Raw genomic sequence first — 21,933 nt, 5'->3', positions numbered from 1 at the left:
AGTTTCTGGCCACTGCTCCTCATCCTGTTACTGGGCACTACTGAAAAGAGTCTGGCACCATTCTCTTGGCATCCAGCTTTGAGATATTTATAGGCATTAATGAGATCCCTTCTCAGTCTTCTCCAGATTAAACAAACCCAGCTCCCTCAATCTCTCCTAAAAGAGATATGCTCCGGGCTCCTAATCATTTTGGTAATTCTTCTAGATTTTCAAGACTTTGGTGAATTATGTTCCCCAGTTCTGCAGCAAGAATCTCATAGGAGAGAATGTCTCCTCTGACCACATCTCGACCTCAAGGTCTAGACATTCATCAGGCCTGACCAGTGCCAGGCTGCTAGAAGGCTCTACAATTCATCTTAGGAAGAACAGGAACTGAAGAACAGTAACAATGCCAAAAGAGCAGAAATGCCTGCAAAATGCAGATTTGAATACATAAATGTTGAGCTTATCTTTGGCTGCCTAGCTCTATTCTTCTACAATAACAAAAAGCCTAGATGACAAAATCACTTTGAAGTCAGAATTTTAAGAGGGGAGGGAAAGAGATGAAGTCTGTGTAGGGGAGAAAGAAAAGTGTGGTGTCCACTGGGTAGCCTGAAATATATATTCTAAGTATTTAATTTTTTTTCTTTAATATTTTAAAATAAATAAATAAATACAAAATGTTGCCACTGATCAATATACTCTTGACACTTTTTTGTTTTACTTTGTAATCACTCCCCTAGTGCTTACATAAACAGCCTGAAGGTTTGCTTTTGGTATTTTACCTTGTGGTCATGTTTAGAAGCTGCTCCATCAAAACAAGATTTTATTGTTTTCAGAAGTTTATGAAGCAAAGAATTGGAATAGCTGGAAACGTACAAAACAGTCTAATGCCACTCAGTAGTTCAGTTATAAACCTGAAATATGTAAAGTAATAATAGAACATCGACATTTACCACTTGAAATATTCTATCAGATTTTCTACAGGAGAGAAAAATTTGAAACCAAATAAAAATTACCTCCTGGGACCTCCCCAAGCAAAACTCAAACCGCTTCTGAGAACATCATTGTAGGGGAAGGCACTGAACATCAGGCAGTTGGTGATAATCTCTGGCAATCTTAAAAATGCACCATTTACAGCAAACGATTGACGAAATGTCAGTGTATAACTTTGCAATTTTGTTCCCATATGTGTATAACTAAATGTATTGCTTCTGTTTATTTCTTGTTGCTGTTTGAAAGAATTCCTGCAGCCAGATAACAAATTTTTTGCTGTTAGCATTTAAGAGGCTGCCTAATGTGAACAATTTATGTCCAGCTGAGCTCCATTTTATATTTTCTCAGTGATATAAAGATCGATTAATTGGAAATTATTTTAAATAATTCTTAGTATTTCTATTGATCAGAAGGCACCTTCCTTAGAAGCTTCATATGCATAAATATGGAATTTCATTTATATATATATATATGTTCATATATAGTATTTTAAGTATATAGCATTCATAGCTGCTTAGAGTTTTGTCAAAGTTAGGTGAGATTTGATCTTAAATTTGGCTTTGATTCTGGTGTAATATGACTAAATGACAAGGTAAATCCCCTAGTTGATGTAGGGAAGTCAGTCTTTGGATTTCAGTAAAACTTTCAATACTGTCTTTCCCAGGATCCTTCTGGACAAAATGTCCAGCACACAGCTGGATAAACATATTATGGGATGGGTGAGCAACTGGCTCATGGGTCAGGCACAAAGGGTTACAGTGAAGGGTGACCTCAGACTGGGGACCTGTCACTAGTGCAGTTCCACAGGGCTCCATCCTCGGCCCTGTGCTCTTCAACATCTCCATAAATGACTTGGATGCAGGACTGGATGGGATACTGAGCAACTCTGCAAAACTGGGAGAAGGTGTTGACTGCTTGGAAGGCAGGGAGGCCCTGCAGAGTGACCTTTATAAATTAGAGGACTGGGCAATCACCAACCATGTGAAATTCAACAAGGAAAAGTGCTGGATTCTGCACCTGGGACAGGGCAACCCTGGGTGTATGGACAGACTGGGGAATGAAATGCTGGAAAGCAGTGCTGCAGAAAGGGACCTGGAGGTCTTGGTTGATGGAAAGCTGCACATGAGACAGCAGTGCCCTGGCAGCCATGAGGGCCATGAGGGATCATGAGGGATCATCAGGCCCAGCATCACAGGCCAGGCAAGGGAAAGGATTTTCCATCTATGCACTGTTCTGCTCTGTGGCAGTCTCATCTTGAGTTCTGGGGGCAGTTTTGGGTGCCACAATATGAGAAAGACATTAATCTCTTAGAGAATGTCCAAAGGAGGCCATGAGGATGGTGAAGGGCCTTGAGGGGAAGACATAGGAGGAGCAGCTTAGGTCACTTGGTCTGTTCAGCCTGGAGGAGACTGAGGACCTGTTACAACTTCTGCAGTTACAACTTCCTCATGAGGGGAAGAGGAAGGGCAGACACTGATTTATTCTCTGTGATAACCAGTGACAGGACCCAAGGGAATTGCCTGAAGTTGTGTTAGGGGAGGTTTAGTTTGGATATTAGAAAAAAGTTCTTCACCCAGAGAGTGGTTGGGCAGTGGGACAGGTTGCCCAGGGAAATGATCATAGCACCAAGCCTTACAGAGTTCAAGAAGCATTTAGACTATGCTCTCAGACACGTGGTGGGATTCCTGGGGCAGTCCTGTGAGGGATCAGGACTCGATCATCCTTGTGGGTCTGTTCCAGCTTGCCATTTTCTGTGGTTCTGTGAAGTCTGTGTACAGGAGAATGGTGACATCAGCATAGCTTGAGCGCTGATCACGTCAAGTTTGCAGTGGGTGAGGCCATGGGATTCTTCTTGCTCATCAAGCCTATTTTAAGGGATAGGTGCCTCACCACAGTTGAATTGCAGCTCATGAGGTAGTGCTGACTGACTTTCCTGGTTAGCCCCCAGGAGATTACAGTGCAGTTATTGAGCTTCCACACCATGCAAAGTGTGCAGGTGCTGGAATCTTTGCCTCCCCACAACACTTTAGGGTTTCACTATAAGTCCCTTGAACACCTCCACACAAGTGTAGATGGTTTGTCATATGTGTTGATTTTGCTGGGAGCCAAACTGAGACTGGCTTTAAGATTTAACAGTTTTGGATGACTCACACTTTCAGAGAAGCAGCTGCAGGGTATTCAGGAATAGGCAAAAATGGCAATCCAGTGATGAATGTCGTGAAGGAGCTGACAGGAATTGCTAAATATGGTGCAGCACCTGACAGGTGAATAGATATGGCGAGCTGATGACATTAAAACACATGGGCATGTTCCCACAATTCCTAGTATTCCTAGTAAAAGAAAAAAAATATCTAACCTTAGGACTTCATAGGTAAATAAGTACCCTGTTGCATTTGGAACTAAGTTTAAACATGTATGTTGTTGTCATTATCTAAAGTATTTTAATCTTTAATTTTTGAGCTTTGGGTCTTTGTATCCTTGATGGTAAAATATTGTTTAGAGGTAGCACTCTGGACTTCAGTAGAGATGTGCCAGCAGCTGAAGTGGTCTGTCAGTGCATAAATTGCTGAAAGGAATTTTGCTATTTGTTTAGAATGTGAACTAATGTACCCAATCTATCTGCCTGCCTGCCATTTCTGTTACTTCTACTTAGCTGCAGAGGAATGGAACTAAAAAACAGGCCCTGGCCTTCTTCAGCCAGATTTAAAAAATATATAAAAGGGTAAAATTCAAAAGCCTTGTTTTTCTCATTGTTAGGGTTCTGCTATCCTAAAAGACCTTCTTCTTAGGAGTATCTGTGGTGTAGTGGGAAGATTTTTGGTCTAAATACATGAGAAGACATTAAATCTTCCATTTGGCTGGTGCCACTCGGTTATGCAGGCTCCACTGGAATAAATCTGACTTGTAGCCTGTTTGCCATGTTTAGTGACTAGCCCCAGGCTCCCAGTGGAGTGTCTTTTCACAATAATTTCTAGTTTAGTTGTGAAATTTTATTTTCTTAACAGACCTATGCTACAAAAACCAAAAAAATTTGCAAAGTCATGCCTTCCTGAGAGATAAAGGTCATGTTTTGATATATTGCAATATAGAGGCTCCAGCTGAAAGCCTGGGCAAAAATTTACACAGTCTTGTTTTACACACATTTTAAATAACATAGATGATGGTGTCCAGGTAAGTACACACAGAGAAGAGTGGACAAAGTTTCCAATATGATCAGAAAGCCTCCATGATTTGAAGCCTGTTGAGACAGGGATTTGATCCCCTTTAGTCCTCTCCTTCCTTTCTCCCTTAGCTGCCTCTTACATGAGATACCAAATGAAACCTGTTTAAACCACACCAAGAATTCATCCAGAAACTGAAGCCTGAGTTTGTCAGTGTACAAAATAGAACTGTGTTAAAAGCAGGCCAGGGCATTAATGGGAAGAAGATGGCTGGCAGCCTGTTAAGCCCCATATTGTGGCTGTAACCTCCTTGTTGGGTGTTGTCCAAACTCCCAGAAGTGAGGAGGGCATATGAGAACAAAGTATGTTCATATAAGAACAAAGTATACGACTGTGTGCCTTCTCTCTCCTTCCACTCCCACCCAATATCTGCTAGTGGCTGTTCTCAGAAAAATGATATTGTTTTGGAAAGTCCTATTGATATGACCCGGTATGTAGAAGATTTTTGGCAGTCCTAAGCAGACGACTAAAGATTGCAGGCAGCACTAAAAGTAAACAGTGTTTTCTCCCTCAGAAACAGTCTCTGTCTTCAAGGTTTGTGGAAAAAATGTTGGGTTTTCTTTGCTGTATTATTCCTCTTTTGTGGAGAGTATCCTTCCAGTACCAGCTCAGCCTCTTTACTAGACACAGATGGAATTTTTCTTTGATTCAGTGCCTACTGCATGACACAAAGGACTGCAGCTGATCTAAGGCAGGTAGCAAAAGCATCCATTTAAGGTTCCTGTACTTTTGGACTTGGTATTTAAGAAATTCATATAGACATATGGATTGAGACTTACTTGTAAAGAGAATAATTTAGTCTAAACCTGTTTGGAAAGAAAGATTTTGATTGATATTTTCATGTAATATGAACATAAATATCAATGATCTACTAAACTATATACCTGAGAATATTTCTAAAGCTTTCTGAGACAGAACCTTCTACAGACTGTGTGAAATTCTATTACTATAACTGGGTTGAATCACTTGGTTTTAGACTCTTTCCCTTTCTTCTTTCTAATTGCATAACATCATCTCTTGAAATGGTGTTTTAAACAAAAGGCAGACTTTAAAGCAATGTGGGCTTTTCCCCAACACCTACACTAATATCTAAAAATAATCTTAAAATTATTCAAGAAGGAAGCTTTTTAGGGTGAAATTCCTCAGATACATTGTGTTTTGCCTTTCCAGGACTGAGTCAGTTTTTTATTCACTGTAATACATTTGGTTTGTGAATATTTAATTTCTACATTTGCAGAGCAAAGCAAAAAGATGTCTGCTTGTAATTTGATCAATATAATGCCTTTAATCCTATGCTTTGGGGAGGGAGTATGCTTGATCATGAGAGCTGGAAGGCGTACCCTATTCAATCCATGAAAAGTCAAAAAATAAAATAGTTCCTGCTAATTAAGAAAGTCGTGACTGACCAAGAATCATCCATGGTTATCTGTGATGGTACCATGAAAAATGCATTGTAATTAAGTAGCACAGCTTGAATATGAATTAGCATTATTCAACAGATGCATGCCTATTTGCTGGTTCCAAGCATCAGTTTTTCATTGAAATGGAAAATCAAGTAATAACGACAACAACAACAACAAAGGAAAGAAATTTACAAAGTGTTCCAACATTTCATGATTAAAGAAATACATATTTTTATTTTATTTATTATTCACTATTCAAATCTTCATTTAAGGAAGACCAATATGCTATTTCAGAGGAAATACTAAATTTTAGGAAAGAATGTTTAAAATGAAAAAGGTTTTTCCTTCAAAGCTGCCTGTCTTTTTGTCTCTTCCATATGGGAGAAAATGAAAAAACTGAAAATGAAAATATCTGAATGCATATGAAATGAATTAATCTTCAGCCCACATCCCTCCTGAAACTATAAGCTCTGTCATGATGCTACAGACAACGTGACAAGAGTTACATGCCTTGTATGCAAGCACTAGTGCTTGCAGTAATGATAAAGAGCATTTCATAGGTACAATATGCTTGTCTAGTCTGTCTGAATGCCCTTGGTTGCTCTTATATTCCCTGTCCCTGTAAAGTTGTACAAAGGGGTTTATATTAGTAACTTTGCAAATACCCATTTGTTCAAATGTTCACTTCAGTTAAAGAGACAATTTCCATCTCAGAATTCTTTTTTTCCTAACTTCCTGGTTGAGATGTGCATATTGGCAGTAGTGGTGTATGTAGGGTGCACAGTTGTGTTTCTGTATTCACAGAGGAGTGGTCCTGCACAGGTGAGCAGAGAATGCAGGAGACTCAACAGCCACACTGATACCCTCTAAAAGATGCACTTCCACCCTGCTGAATGAGTGCTCATGAGCAATGCAGCACACTCAGGGCACCCCAGTTCAGTTCCATCCCAAATGAGCACAGTCTGTGCTCTCAGATTGCCCTGCACTGAAAAGCAAAATGATGTCATGGGGAATGCTCAGGAGAGTCTCTTCAAAAGCACATTCCTGTTCCCAGCTGGGAACAGTGTGGAGCTGGGATTTTCAGACTCAGGTAGAGGATTAGTCACCCCATAGGTTGTACTCAAACACCTGGAAAAAAATATTTCTCATCAGTGATGGACTGCTGCATCATTCCTTTGCTGAGCTGGAACACTTGGTCTGTATTTTGAATTCTACAGAAGAGTCCAGGGTTTTAGATAAAATGCTTTTAGGTCTTAACACACCACTGAAGTGTAAGACTCAGGGAAGTTTCATTAAACACAATCTCTTCTGCTTCAACTTCCAGCTGTATCCTGCCATGTTTAATAGGAAAGCTAACTATCCTACCCTGCAGTAGAGGCTTGAAGCCCTGGAGATAATATGGCACAAAGCTGCAATAAATATGTTTTCTGCACACTGTTCCAGTCCAGGCATGGCACTGGGAGAGGGCTTGCATTTTTCTTACTTTGTATGGGACCAGGTGGGTTATGTGCTCTGCCTGCTGGCTTTCACTGGGAGTTAGAACTCCATCTCTCTGATGTTCCTTGAGTTGAAAAGCTCATTTCCATTTCATAACTACAGCTCTCCAGTCTCCTGCTGACTCAGCCTTTCCTCCTGCAGTAGGAAATGTCATGCGGACACAGTAATTTTCATATATCCTTGTTCAGACTTCATTATAATTTATTATTAGCTGTATTAAGTCTCTCATACATAAGTCTTGAGCAGCTTACCTATCAGTATGGTGACTGAGTGAGCAGCTGAGAAAGTGTGTCAGTAATTTCTTTCCCTCATCTTCTTAATATCAAATATTACAATTATTGCAATTCATTCTTGGCACCCACATTTTTTTCATTAGCAACATACTGTTCACACCTCTTTTCTTGCTACCTACTGTAATCAGAGAAATGAGGAGAATATACTACTGTGCACTGTAGTATAAATGAGTAGAATGATCACAGTTTGGGAACTGCTGTTACACACACATGGAAGTGATGCACAACACAGTTATAGAAATAAGACATTCCTGGACAAAAATCACTTCTGGTTGCTCTGAATAAACTATATTTATTGTGTTCCAACTGTGACATAAACCTACTTTTTGTTAAGTAGTTTATTTTTTCAGCCCTAACTCTGATATAAGTTGCACAATTTTAAACAAATGCTTGATTTAAAAAAGATTATTGGACTTAGATTCCTTGTAATATTGTGGACTTTAGGGCATGGTTTTTTTTTTTTTTTGAGTTCAGCAATCATAAAAGTTCATAACATTCAAAATTCAAACTGAAAAATGATATTAACTTCAGTAGAATTTAGGGGTGTCTCTATTATTTTGAACATTATTTTGAGGTTGCTAGGTATTCAGATCGTGTTCTTCACTTTAGCTATATAGAATGGCACATAAGCCATGAAAGGCAGTTTAAAGGGCCTTTGTGTTTTCTCAGCAAGTTTGGAGCAAAGAGCTTCAGGGTCTTCCAGGTGCCCTACCTTTCAGGTGATGTGTTTCATTTCTTTCACCTCTAGAGTGCACCTGCTGGCAGAGCCTCTCCTGGTTCAGTGGGTTGCAGCCTTAAGGTGTTGGAAACCAGGTCCTGGAAGAAACTTCTTGCCTCCTGGCAGTGCTCATTACACACTTCAAGACAGCCTTTCCTTCAGGACCTGGTGTATTTTTTATCTCTTCACAAATAGACAGTGAAAAGGTAAAATGTCTGTATCAATAAAAGCCTGTCATCTAGGTACTATTTTTATTTTAGTCTCTCCTTGCAAGTTCTGGATAGTTCCAAAATTTCCTCTACTATAGAGATCCTTACCCTGAGTTATATAACATTTCTCATCTTCCTCTCTGATTAGTGATCACTTACCTCTGAATACAACAGCTCTAAATGGTGGCTTTAAGATGAACTCCAAACACTTAAATAAGCCTGAAATAATAAGCCTGGCATAAAAATATGTCTGAAACCAGACAAACAGTTCTTTTTGGGGTGGTTAAACAGACATTTTCACATCAAGGTCCTTTTTTCAGTTCATTCCCTAATTTTCTGTTTGGTCTTCTGCAGATCTGAATTACAGTAAGATGCCTCTACCTACATCTTCCATCATGGCTGGCTGTCCACTCTCTTGAAAGGTAGGCTCTATGTTAATAGTTGCATTTGTTGATACATCCCAAATGATCACTTTGGTAGAAATACTGATTATGCTACAGAGCTTCACCTAAAGAAATCTAAGTACACTTAGAGGCTGTTCATAAAAAGGGTGAAGATTCTAAGTACAATATAATAACTTAGCTACCTGTGTCACTTGTAATTAATTTTGCCATACCATTTTATGTGTGAATAATAAGACTGCAGATACCAGCATTTGTTTTCAAGAAGTAACCTGGAGAGCACACATACAACTTAGTTTCAGATAGTTCTGCAGAGGTACCTCCTCTGGATCCTAATTAAAATATTGCAGTGGAAAGTGAGGCAGGAGCAGTCAGATAGGCCTTGGGGACATGAATAACCAGCACTTATCATAACAGCACGTGCTCTGGGCATCTCACTGAGGTCCTTTTGAAAGACTGAACTGTGGAATTAGACTGGGGAAAGCTTTACTCAGTGCTATAATTCACTTTCCTGCCATGCAGGAGAGGAGACCCAATGGTCCAGTGTGGCAGCAGGATCAGAGTCCCAGTCATAAGCCAGGCAGGGACATCACATTGTGCTGGGTCTTGCAGAGGCATACATGAAGAAGATGATGGTTTTTCCTCAGTTCTTGACTTACCTGGCAGTAGATTATTTCTTTGCTTCTCTCAGGAAAACACTGCATCATGTATTATGGAAACACCAAGGTTACTGTCTTGCCTGTGCTGTTTAGTAAATGACATAGTGCTTCTTCATAGAATATAGATGTCAACATGACTATTGAAAATGTCCAAGGATGTCATGAGTCCTTGCATGCAGGGGAAAGATGGCATGCTATTAGTGATCCTTTCTTCCTCAAGCAAATTCCAGTCATGTTATATAAAATTGGGACAGAAATAAAAATAGCCCTTCATTAGAAGCAGCCTTGTCTGCTGTACCTATGGCATACTAGACTTATTTAAATAACATTGTGAATTCTTGGGGAAAACAGAACCCAGAGATGCAGCTATTATTTCTGCTGTAGTGTGGCAAGGACTTTGCTGCTGTGAATAATAACAGCCATGTTGATGGGTAGGTCTAAATTAAAAGTGAAAGAGGTTATTCATTCATTGCAAAAATCCATCTTAATGTGAAGATGAAGGTGTTTGGGGAGTTTTTTCATTTTATTTTTGCTTTTAGGCCTATGTTGTATTCAGGGCCATGTTAAAGTTGGAAAATTGTTAATGTTATGACAGATGAGCAAATTTTTAAATGATTTGAGTTCTTTTTTTACTTCTCCTCTGCTAGGCAAGTACAAACTCAGTGGGGGATTTTCCTTGGTGCAAAGTGCTATATCTGATGTCTTAAAGAAAGTGATGACCCTATTCTTCATTTTTTTTAATATATTGGTCAACATTAATCAAAATGCTTCCTGGCTGTAACACCTGATGTCCTTTCCTGTTTGGAATTCAGAAATATTTTTGGTATTTGAGAATGTTAATCAGTGACAAGCATCAACTGATACCGGGACTTAGGGGAGTCTAAACAGCGTATTTGAATGGGCAGGGACTGGTGGTGAATGTGGGTCAGTGGGATAAAGTGCCTGAGCTGTTCTGAGTGCTTTGGATGCTTCATGGCTTCAGGGGCTCTGTGGTACCAGTGTACTCCTTGTGGCCCACATATATTTTACTGATGGAAATTGGAATTCACCCTGCCCCGAGCCACGGGAACGGCCATGCTTGAAAAATGTTTCTAAGTTTGCTACTGTCAGAAGATGTAACAGTCACTGAGCCACTTTATCAAAATGTAGTCCTATGACTGACTGCAGGTGTAAAGAGGGACGGTGTGAGTAAAAAGAAAAGAATTTACTTCCATCTTGAATTATGTATAAAGTAATTTAATGAAGCCAAGTTGCAGAATTGGCTGATTTGTGTGCCGGAAGATATAAATCCAAGCACAAATAATGGAGAGTGGATACCGAAATATCCTTGAAATTAGGCTCTATAAAAAGGCCTTTTTATTTACTTCTTTTTCTCCTTTGGAAAAAAGTAATTTTTTTTCTGCTGTATGTAAATGGAAAAATGTGTGTTCAATGGTCCTGATACATTTAGTTTGCTTTTGTTGATGTCAGTTCCCGAGGAGGGGAATATGAATTTTGCACCTATTTTGAACTTTGTGTGTTAGTAATTTACTCAAGAAGGTGAACTGTTAAAAAGCTTTCATCTTCCATTATTGTGGACCCTTGAAGCCAGAAGTCTTCACAGCAGCATGCTGAGAATGTCAGAAGGAATCTGTCCTTTAGTCCTTTCCCTGAATAAATAGCTGTGGTGTTCAGGAAAATGCAATCTGAAAGCTGGCTAAGGAAATGAAAAAGCAAACAAGCAGGAGCTTTAGTTTTAAGGAGGAATGGTGCTTGGAACACTTAGGATCTGCAACAGGAAAGAGAAATAAGGCTAATAAGTGGTAAGATTATGCATCAGCATTCAATTAAAAACAAAGCTGAAGTTCAATAAATGTAATCCTAATATGTCAAGAAGAACAAATACTTGGGACTTAGTTGTAGATGGGTTCAGGAGTAGAACTTCAGCTTTGAACCAAAAGGTCAATTATCAATATCAAGCACATGTAAATAAAATATTTTTTCTTAAGAAAAATTACCAGTGCCTTATTGCTGTGAGGTACATTATTTAGTCTTCCCACCTAAAGACCAGGCCAGACTAGATAGAGAACCAGGCCAGTATTCCTAATGGGCAGAAACATTTCTTGTCACTCGTGGAGTTTTATCTTCACACTTTTATTCTTACAGAAGAAAGTAAGTGAACCACAATTTCCCCATATGAGGCAGTGATTCTGAAGGAGGAAAGTGAGAAAACAGTGCAGAAAGCTTCAAGTGACTGTGAGACAGGTAAAACATTTAACATTGTCTGTAAATTCAGGTTAAAAGATTGATGCATACTGATGGGGACAGAATGGAGTGTGTGCTGCATTCAAAGTCAAAGATGCAGTGAGAACACTGCCAGCTTATGTTAACTAGGTACAGCATGTATTACTGGATGTGTTTTGTCCTTCCTTTCCTTCATCCCAGCCCCGTGTCTGTTAGAAGCCTCTGGTGCCTGAAAGCCTTTGGTCTATGTGCAGTATCCCAGAAGGAAGAATGAGACTTTAAAGACCTCCAGTAGGAAGAAGTTTCAGGTTTGTGATGAGAAATGCAGGGTGATGTAATACTTTGGTGAGTTCAGACCTAGTGCAACACCTTCCCTCCTGGGAAACACAAGGACAGTGGTGTTTCCCTGAGTGTGTCAGAGGGGCCCCGTAAGAAAGACAGCAACACAACTGCAAATGAGAAGAAAATCTCTTTGTAATTTTGCCATGTGCTGTCATTTTGCATGTGTTAGGAATGTCTCTTTCTGTCCTACATCTTTCCCCTCTCTTGCACACAAGCCCAGGATTAGCCAGCTGCCCTGACTGACAGGGTATTGCCCCTGTTGAGCCACAGCCATGCTAACAGCAGGTCTGAGGTCTGAGCACAAACCTTGGCAACTGCTTGGGAACACGAACAGAAGAAAAGTTTGGGGATTCTTTCCTCGGTCAAATTAATTTCCAAGAAGTTGCTGTGAAGCCATTTACACCTACCTTATAGATGTGCATTTCACCATTTGTATTTTTGAAATGTTGGCAGTGATATTTTGGCCAGGGAAGGATCTGTGAACATACTTTGACATTCCATGAATGCGTCAAAACTATTATTTTGTAAGAGGCCTGTAGTTAAGCCTGGTAATTGCTCGGGTGCTAAAGGCCACAATAGCTGAAACACTAAATTTCTGCCATAATTTTGAACTGACTGACTAGACAAATAATGTGGAACTGTTTCTACTCTAGAATTAGATGTCTTCCAGGTCTACCGACAGTTTTGTCAAATAGTGCATCAACATTTCTACCATAAATAGTCATAAAAATGATGGCAGTGATATGGAAAATATTTTTTTTCTTCTCATAGCCAGTCCTGTAATTAAATATTGTTTTCAAATTGAACTGTAGAGTTGTTGTAGAGTTTTTCTTGCAGGCAACCAGTTACAATGACTTAAAAAAAGCTGGAATGGATAAAAAATGATTTATAGCTTCCCCTTTAAGTGGCTACATAGAAATCTGTGTTTCTAGAGGTAAAGCTGTTTATTTCTGTGGTGTGTGAGCTTTGGCTGACATATGTGGGACATGCATGTGAATGCCTGCACAGCCATCAATTGTGACACCATTGCAGAGACAAAATAATCCAATGACAGCTAGGTATCTGGAAACAAGAGTCTCAAAGATGAGGCTTTGATACCAGTGACAGAAGGATGTCAATGGATTCTAAGTAGTCCCACAAGACTTGTCAGATGTGCCACATTAAAATTAAAATTTAGTGAATGAGGATAAAACTTTAATGTAGCTTCAATGGCCTGACCTAGATAAAGTTGTTAATTTTTGATTTATAACAGGGTAGAGAATTTTAATCTGCATGAAAAAGAGAAATTTTTCCATTTCTGTGAAAATAAGAATCTTCTTTAAATACTGAGAATCTTAGACCTAACTCTCATAATGTAACAGTGGCACCAAACTTATTGCACCTCAACACTGAGTTCAAAATTTGACATATCCTCTGGGCTCTCCCATTCTAAACTTGGTTGTTTGCTCTCTCTCTCTCTCTGCACAAAACTGATTGTGAATAGATGCTATTTTGGATGCCTAACAACTGCTATGATTCTTGGTCTTAAATGGGATTCTTGCTTGCTTATATGAGCGCTTAATTTTCCCTCAAGCTCTTGCCTCTCTCTTGCTATTGTCTTCTACAATATCAGCCTTGCCAGGAGGTCCTGTTACCTGCAGATATCCCCTGATCTGACTAAAGGCCTGCCAACCAAGCATTCCAGGTTTTGCAAAGTCCCACAAGTCTCCGCCTAATGAAATGGATTCTCTTTATGCAGTGTCCTCCTCTAGGCTAAGTGAGGCTGTTCTGATGAAATGGATTCAGTTTTAGCAGTGTCCTCCTCTAGACTAAGTGAGGCTGTTCTGATGGAATGGATTCAGATTAAGCAGTGTCCTCCTCTAGGCTGTGAGGCCGTTCTGATGAAATGGATTCAGTTTAAGCAGTGTCCTCCTCTAGACTAAGTGAGGCCGTTCTGATGAAATGGATTCAGTTTAAGCAGTGTCCTCCTCTAGACTAAGTGAGGCTGTTCTGATGGAATGGATTCAGTTTAAGCAGTGTCCTCCTCTAGACTAAGTGAGGCCGTTCTGATGAAATGGATTCAGTTTAAGCAGTGTCCTCCTCTAGACTAAGTGAGGCCGTTCTGATGAAATGGATTCAGTTTTAGCAGTGTCCTCCTCTAGGCTGAGTGAGGCCGTTCTGATGAAATGGATTCGGTTTAAGCAGTGTCCTCCTCTAGGCTGAGTGAGGCCGTTCCGCCTCCTGGCAGGGCAGAGCCGGGGCTGGGTGGATGCGCACAGCCGCAGGCAGTGAATTACAATAAGATGCCTCTGCCCGGGCTGCGGGCGGGATCGGGAGCTGCCCGGAGCTCCTGGAGAGCTCAGGCTGGACACACCGGGTGGCAGGGATGGGACAGCTAAAGTGCTGCATTGCCCTCTAGTGACAGGCTCCTAATTAGCTGGTTTCCACCTCACCTCTCCAAGTTGTGCCAGATGTTGCCTCCACTGGATTTCCGCACATCCAGGCCAGGGGCAGCACAGCAGTGCAGAGTAAAGAACTGGCTCTGGAAATGGACTCCAGGAGTCCCTAAGATGAGGTTTGGTTTTGTAGAGACACTGAAAAATCCCTCTGCCCCATCTTTAGTTTTGTGTTGTTGGTTTCCAGGCCAAAGAAGCATTGATTTCCTACCTGCCAACATCACTCATTCAGCCTGCCAGGAAGAAGGGGATTTGCCTCATCTGTGCCCATCCTGACATTAATGCATATTTTTAAAAGGAAAAGTGAGCTTCCAGTTAAATCCCATTCAACAGCACCTACAATTCTCACCTACAAAATTATAGATAAGAACTGAAAATATTTTAAGATTTTGGTGGTATGGCAAATAACATTATAAAATTTATTTTTGCTAATAAAAAGTGAGGCAGCTTGATCAGAGATCACTGGTGATACAAAAACATCTAGTAGCAAGAGGGTATTTATATCTTCACATATAGGGAAAAATAGCAATTTAAAGAGGCTATCAAGCCAAGGTTTTTTACGAAATCAGTGAGGTTACATTAAAAAAATAGCTTATTTTCTGCTTACTTTCATAATGTCTTTGAATTTGGACGTTTCTTGGCAGCTTCTTAAGCTATATGATATAATTCCAGACAATTAGACAGCAGGTCAAAGGAAAGAGATTGATTTTATGATGATTTTTTTGAAGGTTATACACCTATTTTTGTTCCAAACTGGCACAAAGTCACAGTGTTATAATTCTGTTAGGTGAAAATGTTTGAATAAAAATGTCAGTTTTCAAACTGAGAAAGGAAGTGTTTTGATTCCTTTTTCTCTTCCTTGTTTCCCTTCTGAAATTGTCATGGATCCTCCTTAAAATGTCATTTAAATAAATGCTTCTCTGCAGAACATTTTAGAACTTACAAAAAAATAGTCTGGTTGACTTTAATCTACATGGCTATTTCTCTGTTCAAAAATCCTGTTAAAGAAAATACTAATTTTGTAATTACTGTTTACATTTTCTGCTTTATGGCTAGTTTCTTTCTCTCATTCCTTCCTGGTTTGTGCCTAAAGTTTCAAAAATTGAGTCCTCCACACTTTGGGAGAACACAAAAACAATTCAATCATAGTCCCATTACAGTCAGTGGCAAATAAATGATTCATTGGATCACAAATTTCAGCCATAATGGTACCCCAAAGGTCATTAAATCTTCTGTCCATTATTTGTATTTGAGTGCTGTTGTCCTGAACCCATCCTGCAGGTTATTTTCCCTTATCTTCTCTTATGGCACAGCAGCTCAAACAGATCTTTTTTCTGTCTTAGCAATGAACTACTTCCCAGTGTGCCAAGCTGAACCTTCTTTCAGACAAACTACCTGGGGCAAGGATCTCTAACAAAGAATGGAATTTTTGGTTTATCCATCCTTCCAGTGTCAAAACTGGAAGAGGAACTCTGTGAGTTGTCATGCTTATGTGTGACAAATGTGACAAACTCAGGATACCAACCAATTCAGTTGCACAAAAAAGCAAGAAAAGAGTGATACCCATGTGCCAGCTTTGCCTTTCACCTCTGGCTTTGGCTGTCCTTTCCAGTTTTACTGGTTGCAGAAAGCACTCCTCTAAGTATGTGGACGTGATGCTCAACTGTTTCAGGCCAAAGTTATGGGAAAACAAGTGGTTTTATGTTTTAGTTATAAAGACAGAGAATTTTAAAGTGTTTCTGTTGCTTGTGTATTTCTCTTGGTCAATATTTTCCTAAGTTTAAAATAATACATTTATATGGATGAAATAATTATTCAGTCCAGATTTGTGTGTGATATATTTTTTTATATGTCTGTGATATGTTAAAGATAAATAGAAAAGTAGCTGAGGTTGGGAAAATTTGTCTAGAACAAGACTATTTTCAGCAGGCTTCAGTTTTCCTTAGAAGACTATTGGGACACTGAGACATTTAGCCTGTGTTCACATTTAGCCCCATTGAAGCACTGTTTCAAACAACTGGCATTATCTTTCCAATAATTTCTTCACGCTGTTGCTCTTTACCTGCATGCTATGGTTCTCCATTGACAGCACTGGAAAAACAGTCAAAAACCTCTTTTTCTAATATCTATCTCAACATACTCAGACAAACTACTACAAATTTCTTTGTGGTTAAATTCTTCTTTTAATGTGCAAGGATTAAGCTTTTTAAAGTCAAAATCAGAAAGAGGGACAGGTTGCCACACGTGTTGGCTGTGGATATTGCCAGGTCAGTGATGGGTGTGTATATTAGATTTGCATCAGACCATGCCCTTCCACAACACCCCAAGCAAAAGGGGCACTGTGTGAAAGCAAGGGATGCCATGCAGCAGCAGTGCAGGTCATAATGACTGAGAGGGTTGGGGCTGATCCATCTAGAGAAGAGAAGGCTCCAGGGACAAGGGGCAATGGTTTTAAACTAAAAGAGGGTTTAGATTAGATATTAGGAAGAAATTCTTTCCTGTAAGTGTGCACAGGAATGCATTGCCCATAGAAGTGCCCAATCCCTGGCAGTGTTCAGGGTTAGGTTGGATGGGGTTCTGAATAAACCTGGTCTAGTAGAAGGTTTCCCTGTCCGTGACAGGGAGTTGGAACTAGGTGATGTTTAAGGTGCCTTTTAGCCCAAACCATTCTATGATTCTGTGATAAAGCATGCCCACCTTGCACTGGTGGGTAGTGAACATGTTATGCTGAGGCTGAGTGACTGACTTTTCATTACAAGCAGCAGCAGGTAGTTTAAAGCTAACTCAGACTTGCTCACAGTGCAGTGAAAACCTAGAAACTGCAAAGGAGTCTCCCTAGGGAGACTCTCGTCAGAAAAGTGGAAAAATATGTGAGGAGTTGCAATCCTAATGCCTACACAATATAGGTTAATACAATATAGGTTAGCTCTTATCCTACACAAGTTGCTAGCACTTTACCTGTACTAACTCTTCTGTGTGGAGTAAATAGTCAAGTGTTTATTCTGTTTTCATTTGGTCCTTATTGAGGCCTTTAAAGCTTTAACTCTAAGGGTGGGGTAAACCAAGTCTCAGCTCTCCGTTTCCAACCAAGCACTTCTTTTTTTCCTCCATCAGTGCAAAACCTCAGCTTATTAGGAAGGTCTCTCTTGCAGCAGTGCCTGAATGTACAAATTTGCTCACAATCACAGCTAGAGTGGCTTAGAGTGGAGACAGGTCATGCTGGGATCTTTCACTTTGGCACCAATTAAATTCTTCTATGAAAGCAGAGGAGGAAGTATGAGTTTGCGTTTTAAAGTCAATAGAAGCAGCAGAGCACAGAGCAACTTGTCTTTTCCTATGCTGCTCTTTGTAGATAAAATATTGTTAAGAAGTGAAACTCATGCCTAGCCCTAGGGCTTAGTTGCCTATCTATACTGTCAAATCTGTCCAACTAGGACAAAAACATCTGAAAATAAGGCCTAAGAATATTTTGAAGAATGTGCTGTCAGGGTAAGCTGTGGCAAGTCTTTGTTATGATTGAACTGGAATATCTTAATGTGCAATGTTTTAAAACAGTAAAATGAGGTGTACTTTGTGGGCTTTTTAAACCTTGCTGCTTAAGGTGATTCAAAGACTATACTGGACCTCACTGAGCCTTGGCATTATGACCCTTGAAACTTTCAAAAAATCTTAGAAATGCAATGATGCAGAAATACTAATGAGTTTGTGGCAAACTTGCTCAAGAATTGTTGATTCAGCCCTACACTTTCTTACGGCTTTCATAGCTTTAATTATAAAACAGCTAATCTGTTAAATTTTTTACTCAGTTAATAAATGCTGAAGCCTGATTTGTAATTTCCATTCTTTGTGCTCACAAACACAGGCTAATTTTGCCTGATTTGGCTGTGATTGTGCTTTGAATTCTTAGGTTCATTCCAAACCTGAAGAAAAGGTAATAATTAAAAGATAATCTATCTTAAATTCAAAACAAGAAGCCCATAAATTCAGATCTAAAATAAAAGCTTAAGTGTTTTTGCATTATGAGAATTTGCAATACTGTATGAGATCACAATAGCTACCACTTAATTTTCAGTTTCCACTGACATGGAAAACTGTAATGTTTAAAATAATCTTTCTACCAAATTAGTAACTAGTTTCAGATCAAGAGAAGGAATCTGACTGTTTATCTGGTTGTTTCACAGAACTTGGCTTAATTTGCTTTTAACAGGTAGAAAATATTACTTTAAGGGCAAGTACAGACAGTGCAATACATAGTCAAGTGGCTTTTTGCCTGGATTAGATTTCGGTTAGTTCAGACTTTTTCTGCCCCAGAGTATGAATGTGAAGTGTGAGCTCACATGTTCACATGAATATTTACATCACCTGAAGTTAGAGTTAGTGGATATTTGCTCTAGAAGTATTTGCTCAGAAAGGAGAATTGATGGAACAATATATGACTCATTTGATCAATCATAGCCAATACAACTATAACAATAAATACTGAGCACTTCGTAGAATAGCTTGTGATGCATCTGGAGATAATTTCCCTCCTAAGTAATTGTCTGGGTAATTGTATTGCATAATTGTTTTGGATAATTATCTGAGTAATGAACATATTTAGAGAAATTGTGGTTTTCTTTTACAATATAATGAACATAAAAGTTACCAATTAATATGATAATCTATTGGTTTTGGTCAGTGGGTAATTTATTTTAAATTACAGTGGAGGAAAAGAATGCTAATTCTCTTTTTGAATTAAACTGCAGTAGCAAATTTGATGCACAAGCACCCACATTTGAACCATACTGCCCTGTAGTCTGTTTTCTTTACCAGTTAATTCTCCATGGAAGAGTTTAAAGAAAATGGACTGTTGTGCTTTATGGTTAGAAGGCAGTACAATCTCTGCAGTCATGTCAGCTTTATAGAGTCATGTGCTCAGCAGAGGTCCAGACTTTGTGTTTTGTCTCTCCTTTGTGTGAGGATTTTGATTTTGCTGTAATTGTTTTGGAATTAGATTGCGCTGTGGAATGAGTCATCTCCACAGACCATAGACCATGGGTGTCTTTGCAGTTTCTTTCTCAAATAATAGCTGCACTGTTTGCTTTTTTAGTTGGTATTGATTATTACTGTGAGGTGATAAGAGGTAAAGTAGCTTGTGATGCTGCTGCCAGTTATCCTGGACTAGCGGAGGAGGAGGGAAAGCTGGAAGCCCCTGCTCTCAGACGTACCAAGGTCCCACCAAAGCTCTTCTTAATCAAGTTTACTGGGTTGAAATTGAATTCAGTAGAAGCTCAGCTGGGTAAAAATAAACACAGGAAAAAGCCATAGGTCTGACTTTGAAAAAGCCTTCCAAGTTTAGTCTAAAACCTCATATAAAAATGAATGTAGAAGAAGCATGAAGGAAAATAGCTGGGAAACTGTCCTGGTTTTGCCCAGCTTTAAAACATGGTGTCTTATCCTATTCTCCAATTTACTGGAAGTGGGGAGATTTCTGTGCTGTGGTTCAGCTGAAGTAGGTCACTCCTCTGACATTATAAAGGCTGCTGATGCATTGAATGGAAAACCCTGCCCTCCTCTGGGAGCTGCCTGGGCCTGACACCCTTTGCTGCGTGTTGTCCTCCATCAGCTCCTGGTGCTGTGACAGCTGGTGGCTCCTGGAATATCTGCCTTGGGGTGCAAATGATCAGGATGCATCCTGCCTTGGCTCTGAGGGATGGGAGATGGAGCACATCTGCTGCCCTCCCCCAGGGCTGCTCACCTGCCTGGCTCAGGAGGGACTGATGCTGGGAGAATGCTGCAGCCCCTGGGTGCTGCCTGTGCACAGAACGTGCCCTGCTTCTGTTCCATGAGCACAGTGCTGTGCTTTGCCACCCTACAGTGTCACTGAGGTCCCCTGTGGCTGCATGGCACAGGGATGTTCCAGATTGCAGTCACAACACGAGTTAGCTGGGTGTATGTGTGCCTGGGGATTTGGCATTTTTGGATGGTAATTGTTTCCTGGCTTAGTTCAATAAATTAGAAAAGGCAATCTTATGGCACTGTGTATGCTGAAGGGATAAATACAACCATTTTTCCAGTCATATGAATAACTAAATTACTATTGCCACATATTTATTTACTGTTCTTTATGCTCCCTGAACAGCTAAAGTTCTCCAGAAGAAAAGGTTTTAACAGAGAAGGAAATCTAAGCTCTGAGAGAAGTAATTAAATTCTTCTGCATTACTGCTAAGCTAAGCAGGTTTTAATTGTGTTTGATTCTTTTAAATTTGCAATGAAGTGAGAGTATTGATTCCCTCTTTTTTTAAGTATGTATTTGTATGTGGGTATTTTTGTATCACCTGGTAGAAGTTTAGTTTCTACACAAGCTTAAATCAACCTGTGAATTCATGGAAGTTTAATACATTGACAATTTAATTCAGTTAATATGCACTCAGAGTTCCTTGTGCTTTAATCCCTGCTGGCATCCTCTGTTTCTAATAGTAGGGCTGTTGAGTGAGCTATTGATGAATGATGGGCACAGTGGGACATCTGAGGATTTATATATCAAATCCCTACTCTAGTTTCTGGCTCAGTTCTTAACAGGGTTGTTACACATCTCAGAAACAGAATACAATTTTGAACCAATGGCGGCCTGTTAATGCTTGATCCTCAGAAAAAAGTTGAGGAAACACAACTACCAGAATGGAAATCAAAGGAGTAAAGTACCAAAGAGCTTTCTAGTGCATATTTTAGAGCAAAATATAAGTATCCAGGGATGTGAAGGAGGAAAGCTGAGAGAAATGTAATGTGTCCACGTAATACCTATTTACAAATATCTAACATAATGTTACCAGGGAACTATAACTGAAATACACTACCCTCTGTAATATTGCTTTGGACAATGCTTCAAGGTACTGGGGAAAACATGAATAGTTATTGGATGGAAGGGCTAGGGACCAGTGTTCTGACCTTTCTTCTGAAAGCAGAGCTATCCCTGGGAGCAATCCCACCTGCACACCCAGGTATCTCAGAATCATACACTCATAGTCATGGGGCTTTTAAGAGGGCTTCAGAGTCCAGCTGGAGGAAGCCATTTGAGTTTTTCAGGGCTTCTTTCACCTCAGAGAAGTTTTATGAGGCAGAGAATAAACTAATGTGTTTTGAATTCCAGCACTGTGTTGAGGATAATGAGGATCCTGACTGCTTGATAGCTGTTTCAGAGGGAGCCACTGTCTCTGGAAATGCTACAGTGACTACTAAAAGCTGGTGGTTACTGAGAGGATTGAGAGGCTTTGACAAAAGTGGCTTTCTTCAAGTTCCAAGGAACTGGTACTGAATTCCCAGAGATGCCATCTCCCTTCTTCCTTTTCGCCTGAGAAATCATACGCTTGACCCTTTCCCCTTCTTGTAAAAAGTACACAAAAAATAATTGGATTGACAATGTGGTATTCCTTCCTTCCTGTGCTGATGGGATAATACAAAACCCTCAGAAGCATTCTGATAACATTCAGTAAAGCTAATTTAATAGTAATTGAATTCTTGAAAGTTCTCATTAGGATGCTAAAAGCAAGCATCTGTGTAATATAAGCATGGTCAGCA

At 39.7% G+C, this 21,933-nt stretch overlaps 1 long non-coding RNA gene across 1 annotated transcript in view; it reads left to right on the top strand.

Annotated features, from left to right (window-relative positions):
• The window catches only part of LOC131080283 (uncharacterized), a 150,049-nt gene that overhangs the window by 91,841 nt on the left and 36,275 nt on the right, over nt 1-21,933 (top strand). Inside the window, exons 2-3 of the long non-coding RNA XR_009114151.1 lie at nt 8,671-8,738; nt 11,522-11,620. This is a non-coding gene — a long non-coding RNA (uncharacterized LOC131080283). The remainder of the gene's footprint in view (nt 1-8,670; nt 8,739-11,521; nt 11,621-21,933) is intronic.

The sequence above is a fragment of the Melospiza georgiana genome, chromosome 2 (genome assembly GCF_028018845.1).
Source record: "Melospiza georgiana isolate bMelGeo1 chromosome 2, bMelGeo1.pri, whole genome shotgun sequence".
NCBI lineage: Eukaryota > Metazoa > Chordata > Aves > Passeriformes > Passerellidae > Melospiza > Melospiza georgiana.
The sequence above is the reverse complement of the archived record's forward strand: the minus strand, read 5'-3'. Positions and strand labels throughout refer to the sequence as shown.